Here is a 17,211-nt window from a genome sequence, read left to right as displayed (position 1 = left end):
TAAGTTAAGCTGGGAAGTCAGAATCAGGGCTGAGGAATGATCACATTTCTCACATTTGAGCTTGCAACATTCCCCTGGAATGTATGCATCTATTGTTGTTAGCATTGTTAGTCTAAAACTGTGCGTGACAGCGATGTGGTCTTAGAATAACAAAAACAGTAAAGGTGGACTTTGCACGAACACTGGCAATAATACTTTTTTTCAATTATACTTCAAAAAGAGCAAATGGCTATTAAACAGAGAAATGCACAACTTTCACTCATTGCTGATAAAAGGGGGCAGCCGTAACGGAAAATGAACCTAGGGTTATTTTGACTAGAGGGGTGCTTTGAATGAACGTAATGAAGTTGTAAACTCTGGAATGGAGAATTGATAAAATGTTCAATTGCTCCTGAACACAAATAGTAAATCACACAGCAGCGCCTCAGTGCATTTAGGCACGTCGACGTGTTGAAGACGCCTTGCTGAAGTCCAAAGTGAGCATCAGAATGGAGAAGACTTGAAGGCTTTAAGTGAGTATTTCACAAACTGCTGACCTACTGGGATTATCAAGGTATGCTGTTCTCTAAATCATTGTTTACATGAGAGGTGATTCCTTGCCGGTGTAATGGAGGCCTTGTGCCATGTGAGCAATGTTTGTGTGTGGGTGTGTGTGTGTGTCTGTGTGTGTGCGTGTGTCATTCTGTCCCCTGTGACGGAGACAGCTAAGGCTGCAATCGGTAGCGAAAAAGCAAAAGGAATAAAGAGAGAAGAAAAAAATAATAAAGGAAACCCACAATCAGCAGGTGACATTGATTTTCTGTGAAACAGTTTGAGAGAAAAAAAACAAACAAACACTACGCCATGTTTCTTCTGTTGTGTAAAGAAATTTCAGCGGTGGAGTGTACAGGCACCACTGAAGTGGACAGGCGCACATGCACTTCTGTGAAGACACTCATAAACATTGAGGGGTTTCTGCGTAATTGCAGGTTGCAGAGGCTCTCAGAGGACCCTTGTGTTTCACTTTCAAAACTCCGCACGCCGTGTATATTTGTAGTCGTGCGGATCAGGACACACCGAGAGACGGGAAGAAGTTTCATTTGGTTTGTCCACTCCTGTGAGCTGTTTAAAGCCATGCCGTTTTCTCTATCATTTTATCTTATTTTATTCTTTGTTGGGCGGAAACATCCTTCAGTCTTCCTCGAGGGCGCCGCGCCCGCTGGAGCACAAACTTGTCCCACGTCCAAATTACGACATCCAAACATCTGCGCGCGTTGCCAGTTGTGCTTTATAGACCCACAGGCGTGGAGGCATGTTGACTGACAGAATGGGGGGTGGGTGGGTGGTGGGGGGTGTGCTTCAAATGAAGGCCTTCCCTCCAACTCCCACACCTTGCTTCACCTTTCCGCACAACAGTGGTTGGGGGAAAGAAGGGGGGGTGGCGGGGTTGGAATAAAATAGAGTAGCCCTGCCACTCTCAGCTCTTATCCCCACCGCTGCTCCCTCCCGCGCCCCCCACCTCCTTTGCCGTGGGAAATCAAATTTCCATGTGGCTCCCGTATCTGTTGCGCGGCGAGGTGATTTATCAGGGATGCAAAGAGCATGCAGAAACAATCTTTATTACATCCATTTCCTGCTTGTCAGCCAGGATCATGTTGGCTGTTCATTAAAGGCGCAGCGCAGGTGAGGAGAATGCATCCCGATGCCTTGATAGATTGTCTGCTCCCCTGTGGTGACAGCAGCTGGATGGATTGAACAGTGGGGGAGCGGGGAGGGCGGAGGAAAAGCGCTGACTCCGTCGCTGCCCCTGTCAGAGGCACTTTTCCAGAGCCGGCCAGTGTCATTTCCACCGGAGCGTCCCTCGCCTGCATGCAAACTCAGGCCTTTGACACCCATTGGACTTCATCCAAGGATGGGGGGGGGGTTGGAAGAACGGGGTGGTGGGGGGTGCTTAATGCATGGATGGGCTCCCACACACACACACACACCCCCCTAAGCCCCCCGACACCCAAACCCAATTACGCTTTTTATACACATTGTAAAAACTACGGATACACTGTGAAAAATGACGAGGGTTGTTTTAACAATGAGCCCCCAGCGGTCGGCGTTCAAGACGCCAGCCAAGACACGGCGCTGTAACATCACGGGCGGGGGGGACTCGCAAATTAATGAAGGGAAGGGAAAAAAAGAAATCAATTCTTTTTAATGGCCAAAATTACTCTAATACAAGTAATTTGATGTTGCTTGGTGACCACTTTGTTTAGCTACTTGACAAGGCCTGTATTGTCTGGCTGTGAAAGATAACCGTGATTATCTCCCCTTCAACTCATTATTATCCAAATGATCATTTATTATTTTGGCCAAAGGAGCGGGAGAAGAAAACAGCCCAGATGCGGACCACAACAATGACCAGCCGACGCGGATTGTTTCGCGGTGACAAGATAATTAAGGCGGAATGTATAGTGAATTCTAAAAAAGCGACTGGCCTTTATTCACTCGCCGTCTTGCTGTTGGATCATGACTGACTGACTAAATGCTTTTTAATTTGCACATAGAGTCAATCAGCTCGAGAAAATGAAAAAAAAAAACAGAGCTTTTTTTCCATCCTACAGCTGGAAAGGTCCTCTGAATCACCTCTTAGCCCTGTCCACACCTTCATTTTAAACTGAAAAAAAAAACACCTTTTGTACCTATTGTGTAAAAACTCTGATAGCTATGATTAGTGTCCCCATTTTATTTGCTGAACATATAGTCAAACTCATGCGTGTATGCCTTCACACGTCAGGACGAATCCATGTCTGTTCAGAAACATATAATGAATGCAGCAAGATAAAGAGCTTAGCCTCGTTGCGTTTCGACAACCGAAAGCTCTTTGTCGGTGTTTGGACTCGAGCACCCTCAGAAATGAACGTTGGTGCACGGAGCGCAGAGTCTGAGCACAAAAATTCAACACAATCGGTGTAAAATTAGCTCTGCGGTTAGCACCGCTGCGTCGCATGAAGAAGGTTCGGATTGAGAAATTTGACCTTGGGGCTTCACTTGTCTCGTCTGTTCCTCGTGTACGTCACAGTGGCAAAATAACATTATTGTTATTATTATCATTGTTATCATTATAAACTGCATCTTGGGTACGTGACTAATAAAGTAGCTTCAGAGACGATTTTCAAGGTTCTCTTTATGGCAGTGATCTTCCTGCTAACCCACTGGTCATAAAAATTTAATCAGCGCCGTCTTTGGTCCGAGCGAATTTTCTACCCGGGAAATCACGTTCAAAAGATAAAGATGAACCGACAAACCTCTAGGGGGAGTAAAAAAAAAAAAACCAACAGAGAATAATCCGAGCAGCCAAGGGTGCAGCGAGCTGAGTCGTCTGTATACCTCGAAAACACCAATCACAGACTATAAATCTGCCGCTGCGATTCCTCGCCGTTCTCCTTCCCCGTCCCGCCAACAATCCATCCACCCTCGCTATCTAATTTGTGTCCTGTGTCTCTCTTTGAACCAATGACATGTAATGACCGTGACGCAAGCGCCAATCAATACCGGAGTGCTTCGGAGAGGCCCGCCAGAGGGACGGGGTGAGGGAGGGAGGGAGGGAGCGTGCTGACGGCGGGGTGACGGACACTGGCGAGGCTGTCCTGGGACAAGGAGGGTGGAGGGCGGCTGTCACTTCACCCACTCACTGGCCTCAATCAGCAGATGACAGCCTAATGACCGCTGTTTATGTTTATGCGGCCCTATAAGGGAAAAGTCATCTTTAGTTCCCGCCATGAAAGGCTTCTGAGGACACATCGTGCACCGCTAATAAGGGCGCAGGAACTGAAAGGAAAAGGAAAATAAAGTCGGTATTTTCAACGACAAAAAAAAAAAAAAAAAAAATGCACGCATTAATCCAGTGCACAGTAATTTGCGCGTTCCGCATTAATGCGCTTGAACGTGTCAAGGCTGCGCTACATCAAACCCTCTTAACGCCACGCGGTGGTTCGCCGCTCAGTCCTAGAAAACTCTGCTTCACAGGCGCAGGAAGGAACAGCGTGTAACGACTGAGAGGCAGGTGTCCAGGGAAATGTCCGCACGTGTTGCTGCTGTTGCCGTTGGTTTGCCCGGGATTGTTTTTATAATTTTTTTGGGGGGGCTTTTCTCCATTCTAGATTTAAGAAGAAGGAGAGAAATGACGGACTCCCAGAAAACTGCGTGAAGTCAGAGCGTGAAGGTCCTGCTTCATGCAACCAACGTTTCAAAGACCTTGATTTACTTCAGTTTAGACTGGGTGAGTTTGCACAATTATTGAGCACAATCGTTGAATGAGCTTCTGCTGATGTGGACGGACCTATTATTGAATGATAACCAAAGAGCTGAAAAAACAACAATCAGACACTGTGCCACTTCCTCAGTGAAATCCAACTAAACCAACTATTGAAATTCATACTTTTCTTATTCATCAGCACTGCTCCACTGTACCGTGTCATATAGAATGTGATAAAGTTCCCCTTTAAAACTCACCTTCTATAAGGTCAGTGAAGAATTTTTTTTTTTTAAATTGAAATCCATTCAAGAGCAAGGCATTTTTATTTTGGATTATGAAAAGAAAATTGTCTATGAAATCAGTCTAACACAAAGTGATTCTATCCGAAATTCACTTAACCCACATTTTCTTACAGGATAATGAAACTTTTGGTTGGCTGTGAACAGACCGTCACTTAACTAGTCCCCTTGTGATGTCACAGAGAACACTGATACTGTGTCAGTTAATGCAATGTTGTGTTTTTAAAGGAGGCCAGATTTTGTTGCTTTTTAAAGATCAACTAAGGTTTTTGTTTTGTCGGTCAGCCAAAATGAAAATGGGTGTGATACAGCATGCCGTAGGATGGTGTCCAGCTTAAGGGTTGATGTATTTGTAACGGAGAGGCTGCACTGCTTGGGATCATACTGATGCGCCGCTAACTTTTTTTTTTTTTTCTGAGTTTGCACACTAAGTCCGCGGCGACCCCGGTCGTCGTCGCAAGAATACACTGATCTCGTTCAAAAGCAGCTCACTGTTTTTATTGCCCTGCGTTACAAAAGGGGCGCCACGCCGACGTAATAAAAGCAATGTAATAGAAAAAATAAATAAACCTAATGGCAACTGCGGGAGACGCAGTCCAAACGGAGCGGCGGCGGCGGCGGTGGAGGCGAACCCCGAACGCGGGCAAACAAATTGAAGGTGGCACGGCGAATTTTATTTATCGCTCGGCGAGGACCGACCTCGGATGCCAATTGCATTACGCCCCCCAAAAAACAGAGGGATTGGAGGATGGAGATAGGGGGAGACAGGGCGGGAGGGTGGAGGGGAGGAGGGTGGGGGGTGTGTGTGTGGGGGGGGGGGGGGGGGGGGGGGTGACGGGGGCAGCCCTCAGTCAAAGGCAAATAATTTATTTCATCGCAATATTACGATCAATAGACATCGACCGGGAAGGTGGCTAAAGGTGAGCGCGCACATGATCCTTCAGCTGTGAGAGGCGGCCCTGTCTGGGAGAGGGCGGGGGGTGGGGGTGGGGGGGGGTCATCTCCTTGTCAGGCGGGGAGGGGTGGGGAGGGTTGGGATGCAAAAGGCCCAAGAAAATAAGGGAGAGAGAGAGGAAGAAAGAGAGAAAGAGAGAGAGAGAGAGAGAGAGAGAGAGAGAGGAGAAGAAGAGTGAGGGAGCTCTTGCCCGGCAGAATCAATACAGAGAGGTGGAGCAAAGTACAATAGCCTCGGAGGAGAGGAGATTCAGTGGTGCAAGTCTAATACTCTCTCACGCGCGCACACGCACAAATGCGTCAACACACACACACACACACACACACAAACACGCCTCACGCTCGCCTCCTTCTCCTTTTTCGCTCCTGACATTTCCTTCTATATCCTTTCTCTATTTAATTTCTCCCTCTTCCTGCCTCGCTTGCACGCTTGCTCATTTCGTACCCACCTGATATAAACACACAGACACACACACACAGGCAGGCAGGCAGGCACCGTGTATCTGTCGTTATGCAGGAGGAGGTGGAGGTGGTGGTGGTGGCGGGGGGGGGCGCTCTGTCTAAAGCAGTCCAACCTAACAGCAGCAGCAGCAGCAGCAGCTCTGGGCGAAGAAGAAAAAAAACAAAAAAAAAAAAAAAAAAAAACACAGACAGCGAGCCAAGGAGGCGCGCAATCACGCACGGGCGAGCCGAGAGACCCGCACGGGTTTTCGAGTGGACGGGGGAAAAAAAATAGGCGCGCGGCTGGCAATATCTGAAAAGTGATTGCCCTTTCATAGGACATTTTCTCCAAAGTCCAATTTGATGCGCGCACACACGCGTAAGACACACAAACACAGGCATGCAGCGCGTCGCATGGTGGTGAGGGGGTGGTGGGTGTCTGTGTGTGTGTGTGTGTGTGTGTGTGTGTGAGTGTGTGGGGGTGGGCTGCGAGGGGGTTGCAGGGACACTTTAACAGAGGCGCGCGCGCACAAAACAGCGCACGCTACTCCAGCTCTATCAGCACTTGAGACTAGTGAGGCTTCAATTAGTTCTTGATGAATGAGCCCATAAGACGCCGCTCTCTCATTTCCCTTGTTGCCAGATATCCCAGCAATCAGAGGGAGATGAATTCTCATTGTGGCGTGACTGAGACAGAGATGACGGCGGCAGCGGGCGGTGGCGGGCGGCGGCGCCGGTGTTGTGCGGGGGAGGCGACATAAATCATTCGCCCTCTTCACTGAGGGGAGGCGTTTAGCGTCGTCGCACCCAACTTGGCGAGCGTTGGCCAAAGAGGCGGGACCGAAAGAAATGTTGCAATGTCCCTTACGTTGTTGTTGTCAAGGTTTACATCGCCGCTCCTGAAAATAACTTCCGTCTCTTGTATGATGATATTTTGAAAAGAAACTCACACATATACCCCAAAAGATACTCCATTTACAGATATACATGTGTATATATACATACTATGTACATCTACCGTATATCTATCTATCTATCTATCTATTTATCACATTATATATACAGTGTATATGTACATATATACATAGATATAGATATATATATATATATACATATATATATATATACACATATATGTATATATACACACACATGTATATATATACATATATATATATGTATATATATATATATATATATATATATATATATATATATATATATACATATATATATATATGTATATATATACACATATATATATATATATATATATATACATATAGGAAAAAAGACTAATAAATTATACTAATAAACTGAAGCTAAATACAGACTAACCATGAAATGAATTTCATTAATCATTAAAATATGAACATGCATCTGATAACATTGCAAAACCCTTGCAAAATGTATCACTGTAAGTACATCATTATTATTTCTTTATTATATTTTGGAAGTAATAGAAGCAGTTATAGTAGTAGTAGTTAAAGTATTAAGGGTATCATTATTATGAAAAACAGCAGTATTATTATCATTATTATTATTAGTAGTAGTAGTAGTAGTAGAACCAGTAGCAATTGCATCACTTATTATTTTGTATTATTTTTACAGTTGCAATTGTATTATCTATATTACTATATTATTGCCACACATGCAATATTTGTGGGGACAACAATAGTTACAGCTATTGAATCACAATAATTACAGTTATTGAACAGCTATACTGTGTGAAATGTGAAGACAGACTCACCATCGTTAGCGGGATGCAGTGACGAGCGCTCCTACGTGTCCGACAGTGTTTGCCGTCCCAGTCCAGGATCTAAACACAAAAAGGCAGCCACACATCAACACAATGTCAGGGTGATTACTTTGTTATTATGGTAATACTGTGTGACCGAATCCCATCAATCGCGTCCCAAGGACCCCCAGCGCTTTTTTTTTTTTTTTTTTTTTTGCATTTGAGTGACTTTGAACGTGGCTTGGCCGTTGGTCGAGCACATGAACGCAAAGTATCCAGCGAGCAGCGCTCGCGTGGAGGAAAAACCCCCTCGTTGATGTCAGGGTTCAAAGGTCAGGGATGGCCATTATGCGGTATTACACAACACCATATGATAATTTGCTGCCTTAACAACAACATACGCGCTCCTGTCTTGTCAAAACAACGAAAGACGTCGACGCTTGAAGCCCACGTTGATTATGAGCTATCACTTACTTCCGCGGGTACACGTTTGCCTTAAAAAGACGACAACGCTGTAGCGGTTTGTCATATCATCTGTTGAATCACTATAACGTTGACACGCCAATCAAGTGCGCCGCTTTGTCTTTAGTCATACATTACATGAATTTCAAAAGCCCGTCTCCCTTTGCATGTTGCAGGGGAACCGCAGACAGACGGCGTTTAGTATTCATAAGCACCGCGAGCGCGCATTACTCCCCAACACAATCGCCTACATTTTATTTTAGCCGCCGCCTCTTTCAAAGAAATCGCCCAGCAGTGCATTGTTTGGATGGTGAAGGGATGACAGTCGGCGGGGAAATGTTTATCATCGCTTTTCCCAATGTTTACCTGTGGTTGTATGTACAGTGCCGTCTGCGGGTTTGCTCGGCGTAGAGTCTTGGCTCGTGCGTGAGTGAATGGGAATGTTTGCCGTGCGCTGCCGGGGTTGTGTTTGCGCGAGATAGCGCGCGCGTATTCCTGCGTGCGTCTGTGTGTGTGTGTGTGTGTGTGTGTGTGTGTGTGTGTGTTTGTGCGCGTCTACGCCCTGCGAGGAGCCCGCAGAGTTCACGAGAAAGTCACAAAGGCGCCGCTTTCATCCTCGCAACCTCAGGCCATAGATCCACCCACAGACGCGCAACACACACACACACACACACACATGCGCGCACTACAACGGACACGCTCGCAACGAGCTGATGCGGGGCCATCAACACAACTCCCATGAGTGTTTCCCTAAAAAGAGGCAAACACCGCGGGATTCACTTGAAAAACACTAACGCCTTCATTAAAATGCAGCAACACAAAAACACTTGACCATATACTTAAATATCCATACGCGCACGCACACGCACGGCAACCAATTTGGACGCACAAATTAAGAGTTTCAAGAGGCCGCAGCTCTGTTTTGCCACCGCGATCGAGAGGAGAAGCGGCGTGAAGAGGGGCCGGCCGATGCCTTTGTGCGCGTTTGTGTGCGTGCGCGCGCACACAAACACGCACACACACGTCGTGTTGTTTTTTCCTCACGTACGTTCTAAAATCACGATGGAGGAGCTTTATGTTTTGCTTTTATTTTGAAGTTGAGACACTTGACCTCCGCCCACCGCAAAGGTGTTCTCGGCTGAAGGACGGGGAGGGTTAGGGGGGGTAGGGGGGGCTCAGCAGCGCACGGAAAACTGATACGCCGGACGGAATGCTTGGCAAACCAGTCGGAATCGCGGCCCTCCACCTGCGCCGATAGCCAGGGGGGAAATTGTGATTGGATGGCTACTGATGGGATAGACGGAAATGTTACTTAAGGGATCTTTACCGATGTGTGAGATGCGACTTTTGATGCACAGCATCGCCCTGTGGCAGGTCACTGCACAGCCAGCAGTTAATAAAAGTCTTGTTAGAGCCAGTTGGGAATAGAAGAGGAAAAGAAAACAAAAAAAAAAACAATGAAAGCCATTCTTTCTTGTACTAGTAAACGCCCAGCTGCTTCTGGGGGGAAAAAGACTCTAGTTGCAGCATCCGTGCTGGTCTCTTCAGCAGTAGTTTGATCTTCTTCTGTGTTTTTTTTTTCATTTTTAATTTTCTTCTTAGACCCGCTTGCTTTCGTCACTTCCTGCTTTGGTCCCAACTGTAAACAGGATCGTTTGTTGCCATCTATAACCAACTGAAAGCGATTTAAGACGGGGAGCTCGGCAAGATGGACGCGCAGGATTTTGGATTTCAACAAACAATCAGAGAAATGAGAAATACAGAAAAAAGAAATTTAACTGGTTATTGTGTGACTGCAAACTGCTGTTGCCTTGGAAAAAAAAAAAAGAAACGAACAAAAAGCAAAAAAGGAAAGGAGCTTCATGAAACACACGTGCTGCTCACGCCTCCTTTGTAGACTGACGCAGCGAACAGGTCGCCTCTGGCAAGGACGCCTCAGTTGGAGGAGATTACAAAAAGAATTTAGGCAGCGCATGACGTAACTGAGTTTGCACTGCACGGGTTATACACAAGGGGAGGGGGCGAAGCTCGGAGATGAACTGCTGAATTCCAAACTGCCTCTTTACGCAACACGAGCCGGGATGAGAGGTAGCAGGCGAGATACGTAATGGGAGAAAAATTGATGTTTTTTAATCCCAAAAGAAAGGCAGCCTGCTCGCATACAGCAGCTCGCGTTGAGACCCGGTGAAGGAAATCTGGATGCGACTGAGCCGAGAGCACTACATGCATAAAACACACACGCACACGCGCACACGCGCGCACGTCTTTGACACAAGCTCTGTATTTACTCTCCGTCTTTCTCTCTTACGGTCACACGCGTGCAGAAAATTCCTGATGGTCTTCTGAGGCGCTGGCTCTCCAACATGCGTACGCGAACTCTCGCAAGGACGAACGCACACGCACACACACACACGCGCGCACACACACACACACACACACAGAAATAGAGAAATGCATTAAAAAAAGTTAACGCAACACAATAGGATGCTGAACAAATCCACAGTGAAGCTTCGTATAAGAGCCGCGTGCAGGGCGATAACAGGAAATGTATGTCTTCCCTGCCTTTATCTTAGCTTCCCTTCAGCTGTGGTGCACAAACACGTGGACGCTGTCTACCTCTCTGTGTCGTAAACAAACAGTAAGGCCCAAACACACCCACACCCACACCCACACACACACACACACACACACACACACACACACACACACACACACACACACACACACACACACACACACAGAGGCATCATCCAGTGTAAGCGCAGCCAGGATGCTGTATGGATGGATTTCAGCAGCTTTGAAGAAGCTTCTCTGGAGCAGCTGGACTCAGACTTTGTGTGTGTGCGTGTGTGTGTGTGTGTGTGCGTGTTTGTGTGTTTGTGTGCAGTGCTTGCGCACAATATAGGCTCCGGCTCCGGACAGACATTTAAATCCGCCTTGCTTACATCCACACTCGCATGCGGCCACCACAGACACGCACCGACGGCGAGGACGCTCGCTCATGTTTGGTCCTGGCAAACGACCAACCCCGAGCAGATTACTGACCCCCCCGCCCCAACCTCTCCGACCCCGATCAATATCGACACTCACCAGAGGCTGATTCAACACAACACAGCAGAAGGAGAAGGGAAAGAAGGGGGGAGAGACGGGAGGGAGGAAAAACAAGGTGAAGGAGAGGAAAGGGAAGAAAAGAGAAAAGTGGTTAAAAAGTGTCTGATCCGAGTGTTGAGATGGCGCCGATCAAAAGCTGCTGTGCCGTTTACGTAATGGAGCTCCGACCCGGGTCGGCTATATTTAGCCGCATTGTGCAACCTGTTTGTCTTTGGGGCTATTTGTGACACTAGGCCGCGTCTCCTTGTGCGTCCGAAGTTGTAAAAAAAAAAAAAAAAAAAAGAGAGAGAGAGATTGTAGGAGACGACCATTTAACACACCGCCGCCGCTGCGTTCGCTTCCTTCCTCACCCTGCTGCTCCTCCCCCAGCCTCCCACCCCAGACTCCCACTCCTCCATCTTGCCCCGAGAGCTGAGGTGTCAGTCAATCTGTTGCCGGTTGCCGTGGTGATTCGCCGACACCCCCACCGCCACCCTCGGCCCCTCCTCCACCTCCTCCTGGCTCTTGTCAGCGAACACCCTCGCACGTCAATCAAGAGCGTCCGCCGCGCCGATTGGCTGAGTCCCGCCGTACACCCCGAGTGTGTGTGTGTGTGTGTGTGTGTGTGTGTGTGTGTGTGTGTGTGTGTGTGTGTCTGTGTGTGTGTGTCTGTGTGTATGTGTGTGAGAGAGAGTGCGAAGCGGGGTACTTGGTAATGCCGTACAAAAGGTTTTATCATCTGCGGTGATCTAAATTATTCTGTCAAGTGTTATTTTTTCATGGAGTGGTTACTGCAACGAGCCTGCAACCTCCAAACTCCCCCCCCCCCATCCCCAACCCACCCGGCCCCAACCCATCCGTATCAACAGGACTCTTTTCAGTATCTTTCTCTTTGTATCTTTCAGTATCTTTCTTGAATGCTCACTACTTTCATAAACTGTCACTTTCGTAGACGTACAAAAAAATGTAAAATAATTTGTCAATACAATGTAAATATCTTGTTTTTTTCTTTTCTTAGTCTATAAATATTTTTATTTTATCTCTTTATTTGTCTTTTTATTAATATACTTTTCCTTCTTTTGCACTGTGTGGTTGCTGTAATTATGCAAATTCTCTTCTTCTTCTCCGTCTTCTTCTAGCGACTTGCTAACTAGTGGGGGAGGTAGCTATTAGCTCTGATTAAGTGATGCCTCACCTAAATTAAGAAAAAAAAAAGTCTGCAGAGGCATTTCTATGATAATCAGCTGGACCAGTGACGTAAAAAAAAAAAAAGAAGCAAATTCCAAATAGTAGATTGTGTCAGCATGTTACATATTTGACCTTAGGAAAAAAATACTATTTTCAGCCCTCTAACTTCAGATCTAAGAGGACAGATTTGTTCAAAGATAGCCCTTGGTCACTGGTATTAATCACAGACCACTGAACTGCCTGTTGATAGAACATGATCCCGTCTACTCTTGATTAAAAGTTTTATTCCCACCCTCAACTTCCTCTTTAAGGAGCAGGTCAAGTGAAATCAGTTCTTTCCGCAAGTCACAATTCTTCCTGACCCCTAAGTGTTCCGCTCCCAGCACGCCGTCGTCGTTGAGTGTTGTTGCACTCTGTCCAGGCACAGCTGACTTTAAATTGGAATAACACTTGGAGCTACACTTTACTGACACTGAGTGACGGCACTAAAACACAAGTTTAACAAAAGTTCCTTAATGTGTTTTGCAGAAAGAGCGCGAGTCGAGGAAGACGACACGCCACGGAGTCCACGTGCACCGTGGAGGAAAATACAGAGCAAATATATTTTACCTTAAATAGGATAAAAAGGTTTTTTTGTTAATACTGTTGTGCGCAGCCTTTACTGAGACCCGTTGATTGAAAATGTTGCATGGGCAGTGTTTTGTTGTTTCTATCTTTGTATGCAGTGTCACAAGCGTTGTGTTGTGTTATGTTGTGGCGCTCCGTGTTTCTCTTTTCGGTTATGTCACTTTTTTATAGTCCTTCCTCTGGGAAAAGACGACCCGTCCAATTTGTAACTGCCCCCCCCCATCCCACCCCACCCCACCCCCAAGATGCAATTTCTGCCATCGCCACCGATGTATTGTGCTTATGTTGTGAACAAATATAACCGCGTCTGTGGTTTAAATAAAACATCTCATGTATTATAGTAGAGGAGAGGTCTTTGAAAGTTGCCGCCCCTTAGCAAGAAAGCCCTGCGATTCCAAAGCAGGCTTTCTCATTTCAGGGTTCGACACTCCGCAGCCGTGATTGTGAGTAGCTGCGTTTCCATTACAGTTTTTCGCAAAATAAAAGCGATATTTCCAAAATTTTGACAAAGTACAATTGCGATTTGCAGGTGTTTCCATTGAACGGTGCGAAGCGCATAAGCTGTAATTGCAAGAATTACCTTTGCTTTTTTTGTTTACATTTGTTTGCTGTCAAGAATGATTGTTGTATTTTTCTCTTTTATTACCAATAAAAAAATATTCTGTTTCCTCCTCTGTCCAAAGAGAACGAGCCATTGTCACTTGAAGTGAATTGGTCATGAGACCCTGTAGGAATTAATTATCACAAGTTTTAATCGCTTAGTCTAGTTCTCTGCCAAAAAAAAAATCATATATATATATATCTGACAACATGTGACGAGACTGGACAGATAAGAAGCAGAACGGCGGGGATTAGGATGTTTTTAAAGCAACCATCACTCTGCTGGAGAGCTTCATTCAAGGTTTTAGGAGGAAGTCGGAAGTTTTATTCTAATCCTGACTGTGAGAAGAAGGGGGGGAAAATCCATCTAAATCCAAAATGCATACTATGCACATGAGTTATTTTCTGGTTCGCGCACAAAAAAAAACAACCAAAAAAACAAACAAGGGCCGTCGCTTTTATTGCTCTCCCCCCAAAAAACACTCGCTGGCGAAAAAACAAAGTGAACAAGAAGGGATGAGCTCGTCTGGTTGCGGTTCAGCTTGTGTGTCAGCATCGCTCCGAGCCTCATCAATCCCCGACATCTGTCTCAGTTCAACACGGTCAGCCTCCCTCACCTCCTCTCCCTCCCTCTCTCTCTCTCTCTCTCCGTAATCTGCCTGCCTCCCTCCATCTTCCGTCTCTCTCGCTCTCTCTCCAGTCACACATGAAAGGCTGCCTGACTCGTGCCTGTCAGAGGAACATCCTTCACCATGAGGACATTTGGGACTGAGGGCTAGAGAGACAGCGGCATCCAGACAGAGGACCTATTGAAAACACACACACAAACACACACGTGCACTGTTATACCCACAGAGGGTCAGTGGAGGTGGTGGAGGGACTGGTCACTCTTATCCTCTGTTGGCTGCCAGTCAGTTGGAGACTCCTGTGCCGTAAGCAGAAAAGACCCACCCTGTGTGAGTGTGTGTGTGTGTGTGTGTGTGTGTGTGTGTGTGTGTGTGTGTGTGTGTGTGTGCGTGCGCGTGTCTCCGTGTTTTATTTTGTCGCTTTTTGATTTCGGGGACTCCCCGGTCTCCAACCATCGGCGAAAGGCCTCCCTGATTCTGCCTCCTCTCCAGTGAGGTGGAATACCACTCGCGGATTTCCATGCCATTAGCATAGCATTAGCATCCCATTACGGTGACACAGCCGGGCCCGCTGTCTGTCGACGTGCTATCGGCTCATCAAGGCCCGCGCCTGCCTCTCCACGCAGGGCGCGCCACCATAACAGCCGCTCTCTCTCTCTCTCCCTCCATCCCTCCTCACACTTTCACTCCATCACCCCGCTGCTCAGCTCTGTCACTCACGCACACGTTAAGACTGGTATGAAAAAAAAATCCATTCCCCTGCAACACTGTCTGTGTTACATAATGACGCCAATATATAAGATGGTGTTAGTAAATTGTCGTGGTGCAATCTATGCTGACCTAGTCTCCAAGATGCACCAAAACAAAAACAATGCGCAAAACTGAAATACTGGCCACTTGACACACCCCTTCAAGAACCTTGCGCAAACAGCCAATCACGCGGCGGCTTGCTAGTTTGAGCCAACCGAAAGGTAGCTAACCCAGGCTAGCACTGGTGCAACCAGGCCTGCATGTTTCCACTGATCCGCTTGGTGTCAGCTCGGTACGGGACAGCTCGGTCCACTATATTATCACCATATTGTCATTATAGCGATAATAAAACCACAAGTTAATCTTTAAAAGTTATCAACAGCCATATATAATATGATTATGTAATCCTTACTCATAAAGAAAAGTCTACATAGGAAAGAAAAGACTGCTCTTGTTCATACTCTAACCCTCTGCAGTAATGTATCATTAGTAATTCAGCACTGTCTTAAGCCAAAAGTGAGGATTTTCGACTGAAAATACTCAATATTTTATAACCCCATCTGCAAAATCCTATTCAGGAAATGCCATAATTATTTGCAGCAACGCCTTTTTAGACGGACGATCTCCAGCAATATTTTCTTTTTTAGTGTAGTATAGTACAATAAGATCTTAACCAATACTCTGCACAGTATCACTGGGTTCTCTACCTGCAAATAATACTGAGGCAGGAGGACGTAATAAGCTTAGATTAGTGGCACACTTTTTTATTTTTTTTAAACAATCTGCATGTGCAGGCCTAAGCTTGCTAATTAACATGTCGCCAACACACTAAAACAAACAAGATAAAACATGCTAATTGATATGGTAATTAATATGATAAAGCTTTGTTGAAATAGTGACTCTCATTTCTGTGTCTCATTGACTACGTGCCAACATTTGATTGATTTAATTTTCCAGTAAGCACTGCGACAAATAAATCTCCATTCAGTGTTTACATTTTTGTGTCAGCTTTCCGATTGTGTAGACTTGTGGACAAAAGAAATATATATATATATATATATGTACTGTAACATTGCCGCTTATCCTCGTCAGACGGTTCGGTTGTGGCTTGGCAGACAACAGATATGTACATACGTATAAGCTGGATTTATAGATATGCATATAGTGCTCAAGCATGTTTCATAAAGGTGTACTCCATAAGTATAAGTTGTATAGGTTTGTAACAGAATAATACCAAAGCAGTCATCTTAGTAAGATACAGGAACTTTTTTATTATTATTATTATTATCATTATTATTCTTATTATTATAAAAGCTGTGACTGAGACAAGGTAAAGATGCCAAGTTTCCCAAATAGTAAGGGCATGATAGTACATTTCCGCCTGTCAAACACACATAAGGTAAAAGCTACTGCACTCCAAAGTTGAACCTTTTAAATGTTGCCTGAGCTAATGATCATTTCCAATTATTATGCCATTGAAACTAATTTTACACGTGAAAATTTAAACAGACACATTTACAAAGCAACTTGCGCAAGGTATTTTAATGTCTCGATCCTCGCTCGTCTCACATAGACCCAACGAGAGACGCGTGTGAAAGAGTCGGTTTGCCGCACGTGTGAGACCCAGCGATGGTGTCACGGTGCACTCACACCCTGGAATGGCCTGAACTGCAACACATGAACAAGGTGAGAGGCTCTGAAAACCTTCTGCCAGATAGATAGAACGTGACAAAAAAAAAGAAAAAAGGTACATTTTGTATTGCTCGCGAAAGAGACGGTGCTAAGTTGAAGGTTATCAAGCGTGTCGAAGGTTCTTCATGTGGCGCCTCGTGTCTTGCAAAACCGATATCACACATCTTGACTGGCTCAAAATTGTTACCTTAGCAACACTGTAGAGAGACTGGATGTGCATACAACATATTACTGAAAACTATTAAGAACTAAAACACTGGCTAAGTTTTTTTTTTTTTTTTTTTGAAGTGTTCATTGAAATTTGGAGGTTTCCGTTAAAGCGCACCAGAAATTTTACAAAAATCTGAAATGACTAATGCTGATTCTGAATCTGTTTGGAGTTGATTTTAAGACTTCTTTTGTCATCGTATGACTAAGAGGAGGCCACAGTGGGAGAAGGGGAACTCATCTCTGCAAACAAACGTTGTGCTGTTGCATTCCTTAATTCTGTCCAGTGGAGTAAAGGGGGAGAGTTGTGGT

The 17,211-nt window shown here is 45.6% G+C and overlaps 1 long non-coding RNA gene across 1 annotated transcript in view; it reads right to left on the bottom strand.

The window, feature by feature from the left end:
- Positions 1 to 17,211, bottom strand: part of LOC142879532 (uncharacterized) — a 100,832-nt gene that overhangs the window by 69,995 nt on the left and 13,626 nt on the right. Inside the window, exon 2 of the long non-coding RNA XR_012925319.1 lies at positions 7,670 to 7,738. This is a non-coding gene — a long non-coding RNA (uncharacterized LOC142879532). The remainder of the gene's footprint in view (positions 1 to 7,669; positions 7,739 to 17,211) is intronic.

Source organism: Nelusetta ayraudi, unplaced genomic scaffold (assembly GCF_046127955.1).
Source record: "Nelusetta ayraudi isolate G7.1 ecotype Tasmania unplaced genomic scaffold, CSIRO-AGI_Nayr_v1 ptg000136l, whole genome shotgun sequence".
Taxonomy (NCBI): domain Eukaryota; kingdom Metazoa; phylum Chordata; class Actinopteri; order Tetraodontiformes; family Monacanthidae; genus Nelusetta; species Nelusetta ayraudi.
The sequence above is the reverse complement of the archived record's forward strand: the minus strand, read 5'-3'. Positions and strand labels throughout refer to the sequence as shown.